The sequence below is a fragment of the Ambystoma mexicanum genome, chromosome 6p, assembly GCF_040938575.1.
Source record: "Ambystoma mexicanum isolate Mex_15411 chromosome 6p, UKY_AmexF1_1, whole genome shotgun sequence".
Taxonomy (NCBI): domain Eukaryota; kingdom Metazoa; phylum Chordata; class Amphibia; order Caudata; family Ambystomatidae; genus Ambystoma; species Ambystoma mexicanum.
The window spans coordinates 1529901245-1529914586 of NC_090935.1; the positions used below are offsets into that span (position 1 = coordinate 1529901245).

Here is a 13342-nt window from a genome sequence, read left to right on the forward strand (position 1 = left end):
TTGGTGTTACATTAGAAAATCCGAGTCACTAAATAGGGAAAGGTGTAGAAATACTTGCATTTTTATTGATCGATAGACTTGGCTCGTGCAGATGTGACATGCCAATTTAACATTCTCGTAAATATAATATCATCCCACAATGCTAGACAGGGAACAGACAATGCGGTATTCAGAAATCTAAATATATTTAAAAGAAAAATAGAACTTCAACCAAGTTAGCCTCCACTGGAGATTAATACAATATTATGAATAGCCAAAACAATCAGAACAAACAAATTTCCTGCCCATGTTAATCTCACTATTGATAGTCATTCAAGCATTCACGGTATATTCAAAATACATTGTATTCTAAAAATACTAGACATTCCATATCTTTGGACTGGTTGTTCATCAGTCTAAATACACAGAATACTTTTTCGAATTTTCGAATAGCATATTAACAGGATGCAAGTGTATGCATTTCTCCATTTGAACAATTTCCTGGGACTTGCTTTTCTCCAGTATCAATGGAAGTATGATACCAGAGGGAAGCTGTTGAACATAGACATTTATCAATCACCTTTCTAAATACATATTTTTCTCAAGCACCAAGACAAGTATGGTGCAAGAGAAAAGTCACTTAAATTAAGACATTTGTTTCCAGTATATTTAACTTAGCTCCTCTGTACTTTTTTCATTGAATTTCATAGATTTTTATTAATGTGACTTAACCATAATGTCCCTTTAACAAAGTGTTTTAATTGAATATATATATAACGCAAGAATAAAATAAAATAAAAGAAAGAAGAAAATAAAATAAATAAATAAGATAATTGAGAAAGTGACAAACTTGGTGGAAGGAATACTCTGAAATAGGATCTAGTGATTGATTAGTGCAGTGTGTGTGCAGTGGGTTCAATGCCTGAAGAGCGAGAGGGAGTGATCCTCATGTCACAAGTTTGAATCTTGCTAGGCGTACAAGGTGTTTCGCCATCGGAGATCTATAAAATGATTACCATTTGGTCTAGTAATACAAACCGGTAGAGACAAAGACCGATGTGATAGACTAATTTTACGTAAACTGCCATCCATGAGATCGAGTCATCCAAGCTTAAGAGAAAGCAAGGAAAAGCTGAATCTTGTGCACTAGGTTACGATATCCTGCCAGAGACGTATTTTAGACAGGGGTGCGGTATGCCTTAGGTTAATTAGCTACACAATGGTAATCTGCTTGTGATACAACTGCTCAGTAAGAAAAATGAAGCTCAATAAAGATAATAATGTTGGCAAACCTCTGCCGCTCTTGTCGTCTAACAGAGCTTCATTAAAACTCACTTCACCAAAATATGCAGCAACATGGCATTGTCCCTGAAAGGACGAGAGATTATCTGCCAGTATACGTGTTTTGAGTGATAAGGGCATGGATTCCAGATTGGTGGAGCATCGAACACATAACATGGGACACTTTGATAGGTCTACAATGAGAGGACCCAATTCCAATAAGGCTTTTAGTAGCACTTAGTTGCCCCAATGCAACCCATGTTTAGGTCTACAAATTCCCAAATGCTAAATTGTAATTGATGAAGTCCGGCCAGTTGGCAGGTCGTGTCCTACCAAGTGTGAAAGGCATAGAATGAGGGCTACATGAGCTATTCACATAGGACATGGGCAACTTCAGAGGTGTGTAATCATTGCATTGTGTTATCACAGAAAAATCCCCTAATTTGAAACAGACATGCATCTCTGTAGGTCATGTGAATAAAGGGGCAGGTCAGCACAAAAAGTAAAATATGTGTTGACTAGTGAAACAGGAGGGCTGCTTTGTTATTGTGTCCAACTATTTCATGATTCAGAAATTAATCGACCGCAGGCTATGGTACATTAGTAGGTTTTTAAAAAAATGTAGATGGTCCATCGCAGTTTGTACATAATCACTTTCCAGGAAGATTTGGTGCAGAAATAAAAGGATCCCTGGACAGGGCCTGTCCTCGCGGTTCTGTCCCATTAATCACTGCTTACCGGGCAGCATTGGATTGACAAGAGCACAGCAAGAAACTAGATTGGAGCCATATGCTCTGCCCTACGCACTGCCATCTAGAACCCTCAAACTAGTGTTTATACCTGAACTGTCAACTGCAAATCTACAGTTAACACATGTTGGTGTACACATGGACTTGGCACATTTCCGGCAGTTTCACATTAACATCCCAAGACATGCAACTAGCAATTTCTGCCTCAGTTACACACAAAGGATGTGCACTGCTCGTGCAAGCCCAGAGACGCTTCTGTGTGCGACAGTGCTCTGCGAGGCTGCCAAAACGATTCCAAACAGCAGCAAATGTCTAAAACAGACACAGGAAATGGGTGCCAATGTCCTCTAAAACAGACAGCGCTCAAAATAGCGCACAGATATTAAACTCTCCAAGCTGAGAGAAACCTTTCTTTTACCAACCTGCCTCCCTTTTCAACAGCTTTGTCATTGAAATCGCTCTAACTTGACTATTCATGCATTCCAACACAGACACACCTCACACAGATTCAGACGGATGCATATCATAGCTCTATCTTTCACTAACGGCTGAAGAGCAACAGTTCACATTTCATGAATCCCAGGGTTGTCTGTTAGGTAAGATGTTCATATCTATGATACATCTTCCTGATCTGTGTCAACCCCAGAACCTTTTGCTTGCACTCGGGAACTACCTTGTCCCTAGGTAAGAGGGAACCTTTTTCCCCGGTCACCTCGTATTTTACTCTTTTTATGGGTGGCATTTGTAGGTCTCTCCATGGTGTATGGTGGAAGTTATTGTTTCCTACAACCTCTGGGCTCCCCTGTTAATTTCACTTTCCTATACTTCGGTGAACTACAGTTCCCAAGTAGTAAAGAGAGATTTTCATCCCCTTTAAATTTTGTAGAAGTGAGCCAGCACACCCTACCTTATGTGGAGTGCTGGGGGGATACAATGCATCCCCTTTCTTACTTACCTGGTAACATTTTGTTACAATTGTGAGTTTAACATGAATGGCTGATGGCAGCAGTTTTATCATTATGACGTTTAGTCTTTATTAGCTGCAGGCTGTTAATTCAGCCACAATAATGCAGAGAATAGCCGCCATTTTAAAATGGCGGGCTCCTTTTTTTTCACCATTTCTTGTGCGATTGCTGTTTCTGAGGTGTTCCCCTGCCATTCTAGATGGGAACAACCTCAGTGGAAGTTTTGTCTTCGGTGGAACTCCTTCCAATTCCCCGCCCAGGCTCCAAAGTGTCTGAAAAGGCAGGAAGCGATGGAGGATTCCAAAACTCTTCAGCCATTTGTCTTTCAACTTGTCGGAAAGGAACCAACTTCCAGTGGGGGGCTGGCTGTCCTGATGCAGGAAGAGAATGCAGAGGTTATGCTGTAGTTTCTGATAAAAACTCTGAACCTGCAAGCTGCTGACAAGTCAACCACTGGAGCTGAAACCAAAGAGGAAGATGAAGAAAAGCGGCTGTAACGATTTCCAGCAACCAGAGAGCCTTCAATAAAACCGGAGCCTGCTGTAACCCTTCCTTCCAATCGACCTGGGGATCCCGAAAGCGATGACTCCTAACCAGAGGCTGGGGACACCCACTAGGCTCAAGAAGACCTGCATTTTGAGCCACCCCACGACATGCTCTGACCTTGCTGGGCTGAAATACCCCAATACCCTGGGACCTCGAGCCATTGTGCGGTGCATGGTCTTCTGAAGTCCAAATCCATCCAAAACGTTAGTGGCCCCCTCCTGGCTCTCAAGAGACACGATTTGAGTCCTTGAAGTCCCCTACCCGAGTGCTGGGTTAGATTAGCGATGAGAATCTGACTGGAAATATTCAGTCTTCTCCTGGCTCCTGAAAAGGGCACCAAACCACAGAGCCACATCCAGCCACGAAGAAACTCCCTGGAGCCTTGCCCATTTATCCCTGCTGCAAAACCCCTTCCAGTGTCCCTTCTTCAGACTTCATGACAAGGAATGTATCTACTGTGTTTTTGCTGCAGATCCTGAAGACGTCCAGCTGCAAACTCCTCTTTTTTTTCTGAGGCACTGTGTTGGCTTGGGTATTACTTACCTTAAGCCTTGTGTGAGTCCTGTGTAGCATTGTGTGATTCCTGTGTAGCTTTTGTAGCGATTCATGTGATTGGGAGTTCTCTCATCCAGTACACCCAGGTCCAATGCTGGAATCCCTCTAAGGTATCTTCTCTGAAGTCCCTGGACCCCAACAAACTCTAAAGTGAACTACTTATTTGTCTTGAAGAGACTTCCTATGGAACTCGGACTTTCCCTGCAACTGTACCCTATCTCAACCTGTCCACAGCTGGCACCTAGACCTCAGAGAATTCATGCAATAGATTAGGGATGAACTGGATAAGAAAAGGATTCTGCCTTGAAAAATGTAACACACTTTTTAAAAGTTACTTACATGTAACAGCTGCCGTATTAACTGCCCCTCTGAAAAATGAGCAGTTATAAAAGTTCGTACATACGTCGAATGTGTTGCCTTCCGAAATGTATATCTTACTCCCCTGTGAATTGGTTCGCCCACTTCTCAAAAGTAAATGCTGTTGGCTTCACTTAACTATTTCTTTCCGATTAAGCGTGTACGTTCACCAACTGGGTCTTGCTTTCCCTGACCTACTGTATAGCCTGGCTAGACTAAGTCTACATTGAGTTTTATCTACCTTGAATAACATTGGGTCATTCTGAAAGTGTAACATTGGGTTTTGCTTTCCCTGGTCTGCTTTATACAGATTCTAAAACAGTCTTAGGTGTATGCATACCTTTAAGTTGCCGGTAGCTCAGTTAAAAAGTATACAGGTCTTACACCCCTTGATTAGATGTGTGCCATTCTGAATAAGTGTGCTGTGGTTCAGCTGACCTTGGTCTGCCTGGTGCAATCTTATAATAGTGTTTACCTTAGTCTGTGTTCCACTGATCGGAAAAGCATCTGGAATAGCAACTGTAATAGTTTATTACACCATTGGGTTTTACCTAGCATAACTGAATGTTAGCCTGAATGGTGTTAGGGTTTTACTAACCTTGGTCTAGCCTTGTGCTATCCTAAAATATGTTGGAGAGTTTTTGCTTACCTCAATCTGAAATTTCCACTGATCTGAAATTCAACTTTAATAGTTTATTACACCATTAGGTCTTACTCACCTAGTATAACTGAGGGTTATCCTTAATGTAGTTATAGGTTTCCACTATTCAGTAAAATAATCCTGGTAACAGGGTTGGCCTATTAAGGGATTCCTTAACTGAGTGTCACTGCATGACTGACAGGGTCTACTACCCTTGAATTACTGACTGTATTAAAAAAGTATATGTAACCTGGTTTTACTCCCCAAGAATAGCCGATTGCATTCTGAATGTGTTATAGGCATTGCTAACCTTGGACTGCTGACTGCTTTCTTAACAAGGTAATACTTTGGGTTGCATGCCTCAAGTATTGAGTTGGTTTTTATAACTGTAATTGTAGATAAATGTGATAGTACTTATTTACCCAGGATTCATCTTGGCCTTCTTGTATTTAAATAAACCCTTTATTTTTAGACTACATAGGCCCTCATTCCGAGTTGGGCGGTAAGGGTTACCAGGCACCAGTAAGGAGACTGGTGCCGGTAACCCTTACCACCCAATTCCGAGGTCCCTTAGCGGGAACCGCAAAGGATGTGTGGTCAGACCACACGTCCTTGGAGGGTTCTGCTAAGGGACCAGGGTGGCAATTACGGGCCCGTAATTAGCGCCTTCCCCATTCCCATTGAGCCATATGGGGGCTCAATGGGAATTAGGAATGGTTGGTTGAGTGGGGACTTACCGGGTCCTGCAGGGTCGGAATGACCCGGTAAGTCCCCATTCAGCCAGACCGGACCCGGTATTGGAGGCAGCCATGGTGCTAATAGCACCATGGCTGCCTCCAATCTCGGAATCACCCCCATAGTGTCTCTGTGTTTCTTTGGACCAAGCTACATCCCTCTCTCCCACCTAAAATAAGCATGGCTGCTCTGTCTATGCTACAAAATACTGAGGTGGTACAGCCTTTCCAAGAGTGGAGGTTTGTACCATCCCTGTTTTATGGTTTTACTAAACCCTTAGTAGGACTTCACAAAAACTGTCCCAACAGTGACTCCCCAGGAACTTAGAATGAAATATTGGTTAAAAAAACATTGCTTCAGAAAAAGGTGCCTGGTCTGGTCTTCATTACCCACATTCTACTCGAGTTGCAGAAGATATTGAGACAGCGCGGAAATACAGATTAAGAGATCATTATGCCTCATGTCTTTGGGGAGTGTTTATATTCGGGGCTTTAACAGGAAACTATATACCTGCCCCCGATCGCCATCCTGCTTCCCCTTTCTTCCCGCGTCCCTTCTCCCTGCTCCCGCCTCCTGGCCCACCCCCTCCCGTGATTGGTGGAGCCTGACTCCTCGTTGGGCCTAGCGGCCGCAGTGCCCCCTGCCCGCCTCCTTCAGACCCAGAGGCAGCAGGTGAGTGCACCCCCCCCAGGACCCTCCTGGGCCCTGGGGAGCAACATCTCGGCCTGTGTGGCTGACTCCCTGCCCCCGATCGCCATCCTGCTTCCCCTGCCTTTTTCCCGCGTCCCTCCTCCCGCCTCCTGGCCCACCCCCTCCCGTGATTGGTGGAGCCTGACTCCTCGTTGGGCCTAGCGGCCGCAGTGCCCCCTGCCTGCCTCCTTCACACCCAGAGGCAGCAGGTGAGTGCACCCCCCGCAAGACCCTCATGGGCCCTGGGGAGCAACATCTCGGCCTGTGTGGCTGACTCCCTGCCCCCGATCGCCATCCTGCTTCCCCTGCCTTTTTCCCGCATCCCTTCTCCCTCCTCCCGCCTCCTGGCCCACCCCCTCCCGTGATTGGTGGAGCCTGACTCCTCGTTGGGCCTAGCGGCCGCAGTGCCCCCTGCCTGCCTCCTTCACACCCAGAGGCAGCAGGTGAGTGCACCCCCCCAGGACCCTCCTGGGCCCTGGGGAGCAACATCTCGGCCTGTGTGGCTGACCCCCTGCCCCTGATCGCCATCCTGCTTCCCCTGCCTTTTTCCCGCATCCCTTCTCCCGCCTCCTGGCCCACCCCCTCCCGTGTTTGGTGGAGCCTGACTCCTCGTTGGGCCTAGCGGCCGCAGTGCCCCCTGCCGGCCTCCTTCACACCCAGAGGCAGCAGGCTTTTGTGGCTGACCCCATATCCAGAGGCCTTTCTGATCCCCCAGCAGCCCGCTCCCACTCCGCACCCTCTTCCTTCTCTCCGTTCCCTCCCGCCTCCCAACCCGCTCAGGCCCGTTCTCATTGGTCCTCTCACCCTTCATCACTGGTCCTCCCAGGGCAGCCCTCTGCCCATGCAGCCCCCGGGTAAGGGCCCCAAGGCCAAGGGTGGCTCCAACAGAGGCGGCTCCAGGAAGTGTCAGCAGGTGTCCGCAAGGGGACGCCAAGGAAGCCAGCAGCCAACAGACACCAACAAAAACCGTGAGTGTGGCATGGGTGGGGAGTAGAGCAATCACTCTACTCCAGAAAACCCCTGCCACTCTATCTTACCTACCAATAACATAGAGTGCCATAATACTTCCATGCCCACTCTTAGATAGAATTGTGAACATTGGCCTGCGTCGCATCTAGATTGAATTGTGATTCTTAGAATGTCCACTCTTAGATAGAATTGTGAATATTAGCATGCCCACTCTTAGATAGAATTGTGAACATTGGCCTGCGTCGCATCTAGATGGAATTGTGAATGTTAACATGTCCACACTCACACAGAATTGTGAATATTAGCATGTCCACACCTAGACAGAGTTGTGAATATTAGCATATCCACACTTGGACAGAATTGTGAGTATTAGCATGGCCACAGTTGGACAGAATTGTGAATATTGGCCTGCGTTGCATCTAGATAGGACTTTGAATATTAGCATGTCCACTCCTAGACAGAATTGTGAATATTAGCATGTCCACACCCAGACAGAATTGTGAATATTAGCATGTCCACACTTAGACGGAAAGGTGAATATTAGCATGTCCACACTTAGACAGAATTGTGAATGTTGGGGCAGACTAGAGTACGCAGGGCGGACCCGAGCGTGCAGGGTGGGCCGGAATGCATGAGTGCATGGAGCGGACCGGAATGTATACAGCAAACTGGGGTGCATGGAGTAGATAGGAGTGCATGGAACGGACAGGAGCGCATAGAATTGCGTGACGTGTATACTATGGTCTGAAATGCAGATAACGTTTGAAAGAGCATATAACCATCATATCACACCATCATGCTTACTCTCTCCTTTACATCACCACTCAACTAGAACACAGGGATACTATGACACCATTCGGTATAACTGTTCTCATATCAACATCCGCCGCTCACTCCACATCATTCTAAGTAAACACTGCTGGTTACACACCCCCCAGCCAGGCGTTCTCCTCAGGCCTAACGCAGCCACATCCGATCTGGATAAATCCTGCCAGAACGAACACATACTCCTGACCTCTCAACCATCACACCTACCGCTAGAAAGCAGCTATTACACGGATACCGCACGAGCTGCACACATACCCGGTGCTCACACGCACCTTTTGACCCTCTCTACTCCCTCTACTGATATGAACTTCGGTTCCCAAGGGCGTTCAACCTACCAGCGCCTTCAGACCATACCAATGGTATATAAGGCGCTATATAAATGCAAAATAACATAACATAACATAACCTTAACAGACATTTGCTTTTAGGGAGTCAGGCCTTTGTCATTTCTAGATGGAGGGGAAGGTCCACAAAGGTGAAAAGGGTTTGACTCAAAGGCCTGCCAGTGCTGCAAATGTACCAGACGTTCCTGGATCAGGGCTCCTGCAAAATATTTCTCCCCTAATATGTGAAAATCCCCTGCTGTGCCAATGACCGTATTCAAATTCAGGTCATGAGGAACAGGAGCAAGGCATTCACCCACAAGGCCACATGAAATTCTGATCACGATGCCTTTGAAATCCCCCTTTAGGATTGTATGCTGTAGGAAACATTTAAAGACAGCTTTTTTTGGTTTAAAGTGTGTGCCCCTTTTATGCTTTGCCATACAGGAAACTTCCTTGTATTCCCTTTTTTTTCCTCCGGGTGTTCATGATTAATGCGGGGCAAAAGCGTACTTGTCCTACCACTTTCTTCAATTGGGAAAGACCAACTGAACGAAATGGGCACATTTCACTTTAACAGCTCTTCACGTACTGTGAATTCACTTACCAATGCTTAGGTGAAGAGGTTTGCCTACCCATTTTTCTTGGACATGTGCCCTGTAGAGTGTACATGTGTGCGTGTGCGTGTAGGTGTCTGAAGCAGTGCAGGGAGAGATGGGGTTGGGTCCTGGGGCAAGGCCAATGTGATGGGCAGAAGAATTCATTCATTATCTTAAAGTTGCAATGGCATGTAGGCTGTCATCATGAAAGTGATTTAAAGTGGCAGTAAGGACGTATACTGGCACCAACGTCATGAAGAATTATTGGGGGGGATGGTTTGATCACGATCCTATCTATTAAACCCTAGTCGGTTGTGGTACCCCAGTGTAAATAATTTCCGTTCCCAGTACTGAAGGTTGGTGCAAGTTCTATAACTGCCTTTCTGCAACGGTTACATCTCTGAGCACGTGGTTCGCCCACAGTGTTGTTTAAATTAAGCCATGGGCACATTTCGATTCCTGGTCAACAACATCAAACCTGCCCTTGGGGAATGTTTGGTCTCCTGGTGGGGCACAGCATAGTCCTTTCAGATCATTTGCCCAAGCAGTAACTTAATTTGACTGAAGTCCTGTGGCTCAGAGCAGAGCTACAGACATCGGAGCAAGGGAGCGCTGCGCAGGCCAGGGTTTCTAGTCCACTCCAGAGCACGCATGGATCTAATTTGAGTTGACTAGGTGGGAAGTGTGGACTGAGGTTTGGAGCAACAGTGTGTGCCGATTGGCCAGAATTCTTATCTATGCTCCAATGCACACACGGTTCAGAAACTGCACACGGTTCAGAAACGACCTTTTCGGTTTGGCAAGCAGCTTCCATAGGACTACACTGCTTCGATACCTGGGGAGTAGGGTCTCGCTTGAAAACCCTGGCAGGTAGTCTCATCATTGCAACTTCATTCTAGCGACTCAGTAATGAAAGACTCACTGCAGAGAAAGTGAAAACTAACCAAGAAGCAGAACTTACTTCAAAAAAAATTTCTAAAAAGCTGTTTGAAGTTTGGACGATTTTATATTATCAATGTCCATTGGGGTCTGTGGGGCCTGCAGCGCCTCCAGAAATGGGTTGAAATACAACTATGGGTGTTGGTCGGTTTACTGGATATTGTTCAAGCACTGCTGTTTTTTTTCAGAGGGCCATGTCTAAGAGTGCATTCTTGCAGGTAGCTAAACTGATGACATGACGAATATTAGATTCATCACTTTCAATATACAGGGCTTGTGCAACCAGATTAAACGCTGTATAATGCTTAACCTTTTGCAAGACCGGGGGCGGGGGGGGGGGGTCTTTCTTCAGGAGATCCACCTAGATAAGGTTGAATCTGAGAAGCTATCTTGTGGGTGGGTCAGGCAGGCTTTCCATGCATAATATTTGCATAAATGGGTTCTCAATTCTCATTAACAGACAGCTACCCTTCGTCCCGTTAGATACTTTAACTGATCCAGATGGGCGATTTGTCCTTGTGAAAGGGGTGCTTTTCTAGCAGTGTATCACCCTTAAGAATATTTATGGCCGGACAGAAGTCTGTGGCTTCTATTTGCATGTTCTTACACTGTGTGCCCCTCATGTGGGTCCACTTACATTTATTGGGGGGCCTGAATGTTGCTCTGTTGCCGCCATGGATAGGCATCCGCCTTACTCTATCCCCGTGCCACGCATCCCAAAAAGAAAAGGGCGCTTCTGCTCTTGATGGACGAGCTTCGAATGCGGGATGTGTGCAGGGAAATTAATCCAACTACAAGACTTTTCCTTTTACTCGAACCACCATGGAAGCTATGCTCGTCTTGATCAATGGCTGCTAGTGTCACCAATGCCATCAATGGCTGACTTCTGTGAGATCCGAACCATTACTATATCGGTGTCACGCTGCAGTACTGCTACACATCTCTCCTCAAACAGCGCGTCCACAGGCCCCGGCCTAGAGGCTGAATCTACCGACTCTGCAATATCCTGACTTTGGGTAACACTTGGGGCAGTACTCAGACATATTTTCAGAAGAAAATCTGACAGAGGGATTTACTGCTCTGTTATGCTGGAATGCATACGGTTCTATGTTCTTAGATCGCCAGGCTTTTTTTCGCAGATTTTTTTCCCCTAAAATATCTGGCAGAAAAAAAACTTATATTTGGGGGGGGTCCCCCCAAGCCTCCCTTCCCTATTTTGTAGTCCCAATACCCCACACCCCTGTGCCCCTTATATGCCCTACCCACCCACCCCCTATATTTTTCAAGGAGTTTTTCGGCTGACGACTTTCTGCAAAATAAAACACCGCAAAAAAAAGCCTGCCGATGTAGTAACTTCTTACCATGCATACAAAGCCTTGTTACAGAGACAATGGATCACTAAATGGGTGTATAAATTAAAGGGTTGGAAACAATGCGAAAAACAGCTGCAGGGGGACCTCCTAGGCAAAATTAAACACTGTCGAAGGGAACTAAAGAATATTACCACACAGAGACAAGAAGTTTTTTGAGAATAATAGCCACCTCTTAAGCCCAATGGTTGTCCTATCGAAGGGACAACAGCTGGCACAATTCTTTGATACAATTAAATCAAGGTCCAGAACCCTGCTTTCAGACATTAAAGAGATAAATGATCGCTTTGTGGTGTTCTATCAAGAGCTCTATGCCAAACCATCCACGACCTGTAGCGTCATATTAAGGGACCACCCTTAACCTGGGGAGATTCCCCTACCCCCCAATCAAGGAGCCCTACAACACTTTGCTTAGGTTGTTTTGTGCTAGCCCTATTGAAAACTCAAAGAGCCTCATAAAGAGCCACATAAATCTCCTCCCCAGCCCCCCCCCCTGTACCCACAGTGAGCCAAGCACCAGGCCGGGATATGGAAAGAATATATATTTATTTCAATTATAAGCTAAATGGATAATAGTGTGATTTAATCACACCTGCCGCCTTCTTTGTGTCAGAAAACAGAGCTTCAATTACCAAACCCACTTTTCTGTAGGATGTTACTTTTAAGCACACTTTTTCTGCATTTACTTTTCTCTTACCAACATGGGACACAGGCTAACTAAACTGTCAAAATTATTTTTCCATGAACCCCGTTGTATGTTGAATTTCTATGCTACTAATGTGGCACACTACTAGAACATAATCGTCAAAGTTTCTGGCTGAGAGTTTTAGTGTTAAAACATCGACCCAATTTTTGTTTTATAAAACTAGTTCACCTTCAAGGCTTTATATGGAGTTCCCTGCGCACTTAAAATGCTAGTAGTTGAAATTACAGATTTGCAAAAATGCGTGTGGCAAATATTACTTCACCAGAATTTAGCTTGGAAATAACCACAGGTTGGATTTTAAAACCAGACATACATCACACGTTCAGTGTTGGATACACGAGGTCTAACTTTTGCAAAGCACTTCTCCCCCCAACCCCAAGCATGAACGACATGCAGCACCTGTCTGTTCAAAGGCCAGGTCTAGGAAGTGGGGACAATTTAGAAGATTCTTTTATCAGGACCCGCCCCCCCCACCCTCACTTTAAGGCCTCTCTCGGGCAAGGTGGACTGTAAAAATGGGGATGATAGAGAAGTTTGTTTTTCAGAACCCCCCTTCACTTAAAGGCCCATGCTGTGGATGTTGGAGGGTTTAGAATTTTCATTTGTGGGACCAAGGGCACCCCTTTGTTAAATACAATGTTGAATGAGTGGCGATAAAAGGGAATTTCATTTTAAGATAAGGATACCTTTTATTTAAAAGCAAGTTTTTGGGACAAGTATATTTTGGGTTGGAAAGCAAGGTTTTGGGATGGTGACAATTATAAATTTTGTTTTGGGGCCAATTATATCTTTTGTTTAAAGCAGGTTTTGGTAGGGGTTCAGTTGGGAATTTCGTTTTAGAAAAGGACACCCCTTTTCATCAGTGATATTTAGTGATATCGGGGCTGAACAGGAAAATCAAGGGACCACAATCATTTTTTACATGACTATCTCGTATCTAGCTAGGAGATAGGGTGAGAGGTTTGAATTCTTCCAAGCTCCCCCCTGCGTCAATCTATTTGGGAGTTAATTAAATTAATATACAGTCATACCTGCTAAGGGTCTTCACAATTTCCCCCACCCACTAATGGAAGGGAACCCACTGATGAAAGGGAATGGGTTAATTAAATAG

The 13342-nt window shown here is 45.4% G+C and overlaps 1 protein-coding gene across 3 annotated transcripts in view; it reads right to left on the reverse strand.

Moving 5' to 3' along the window:
* The window catches only part of DGKQ (diacylglycerol kinase theta), a 1656676-nt gene that overhangs the window by 1546144 nt on the left and 97190 nt on the right, over positions 1-13342 (reverse strand). The gene's annotated exons all lie outside the window — the stretch shown is intronic.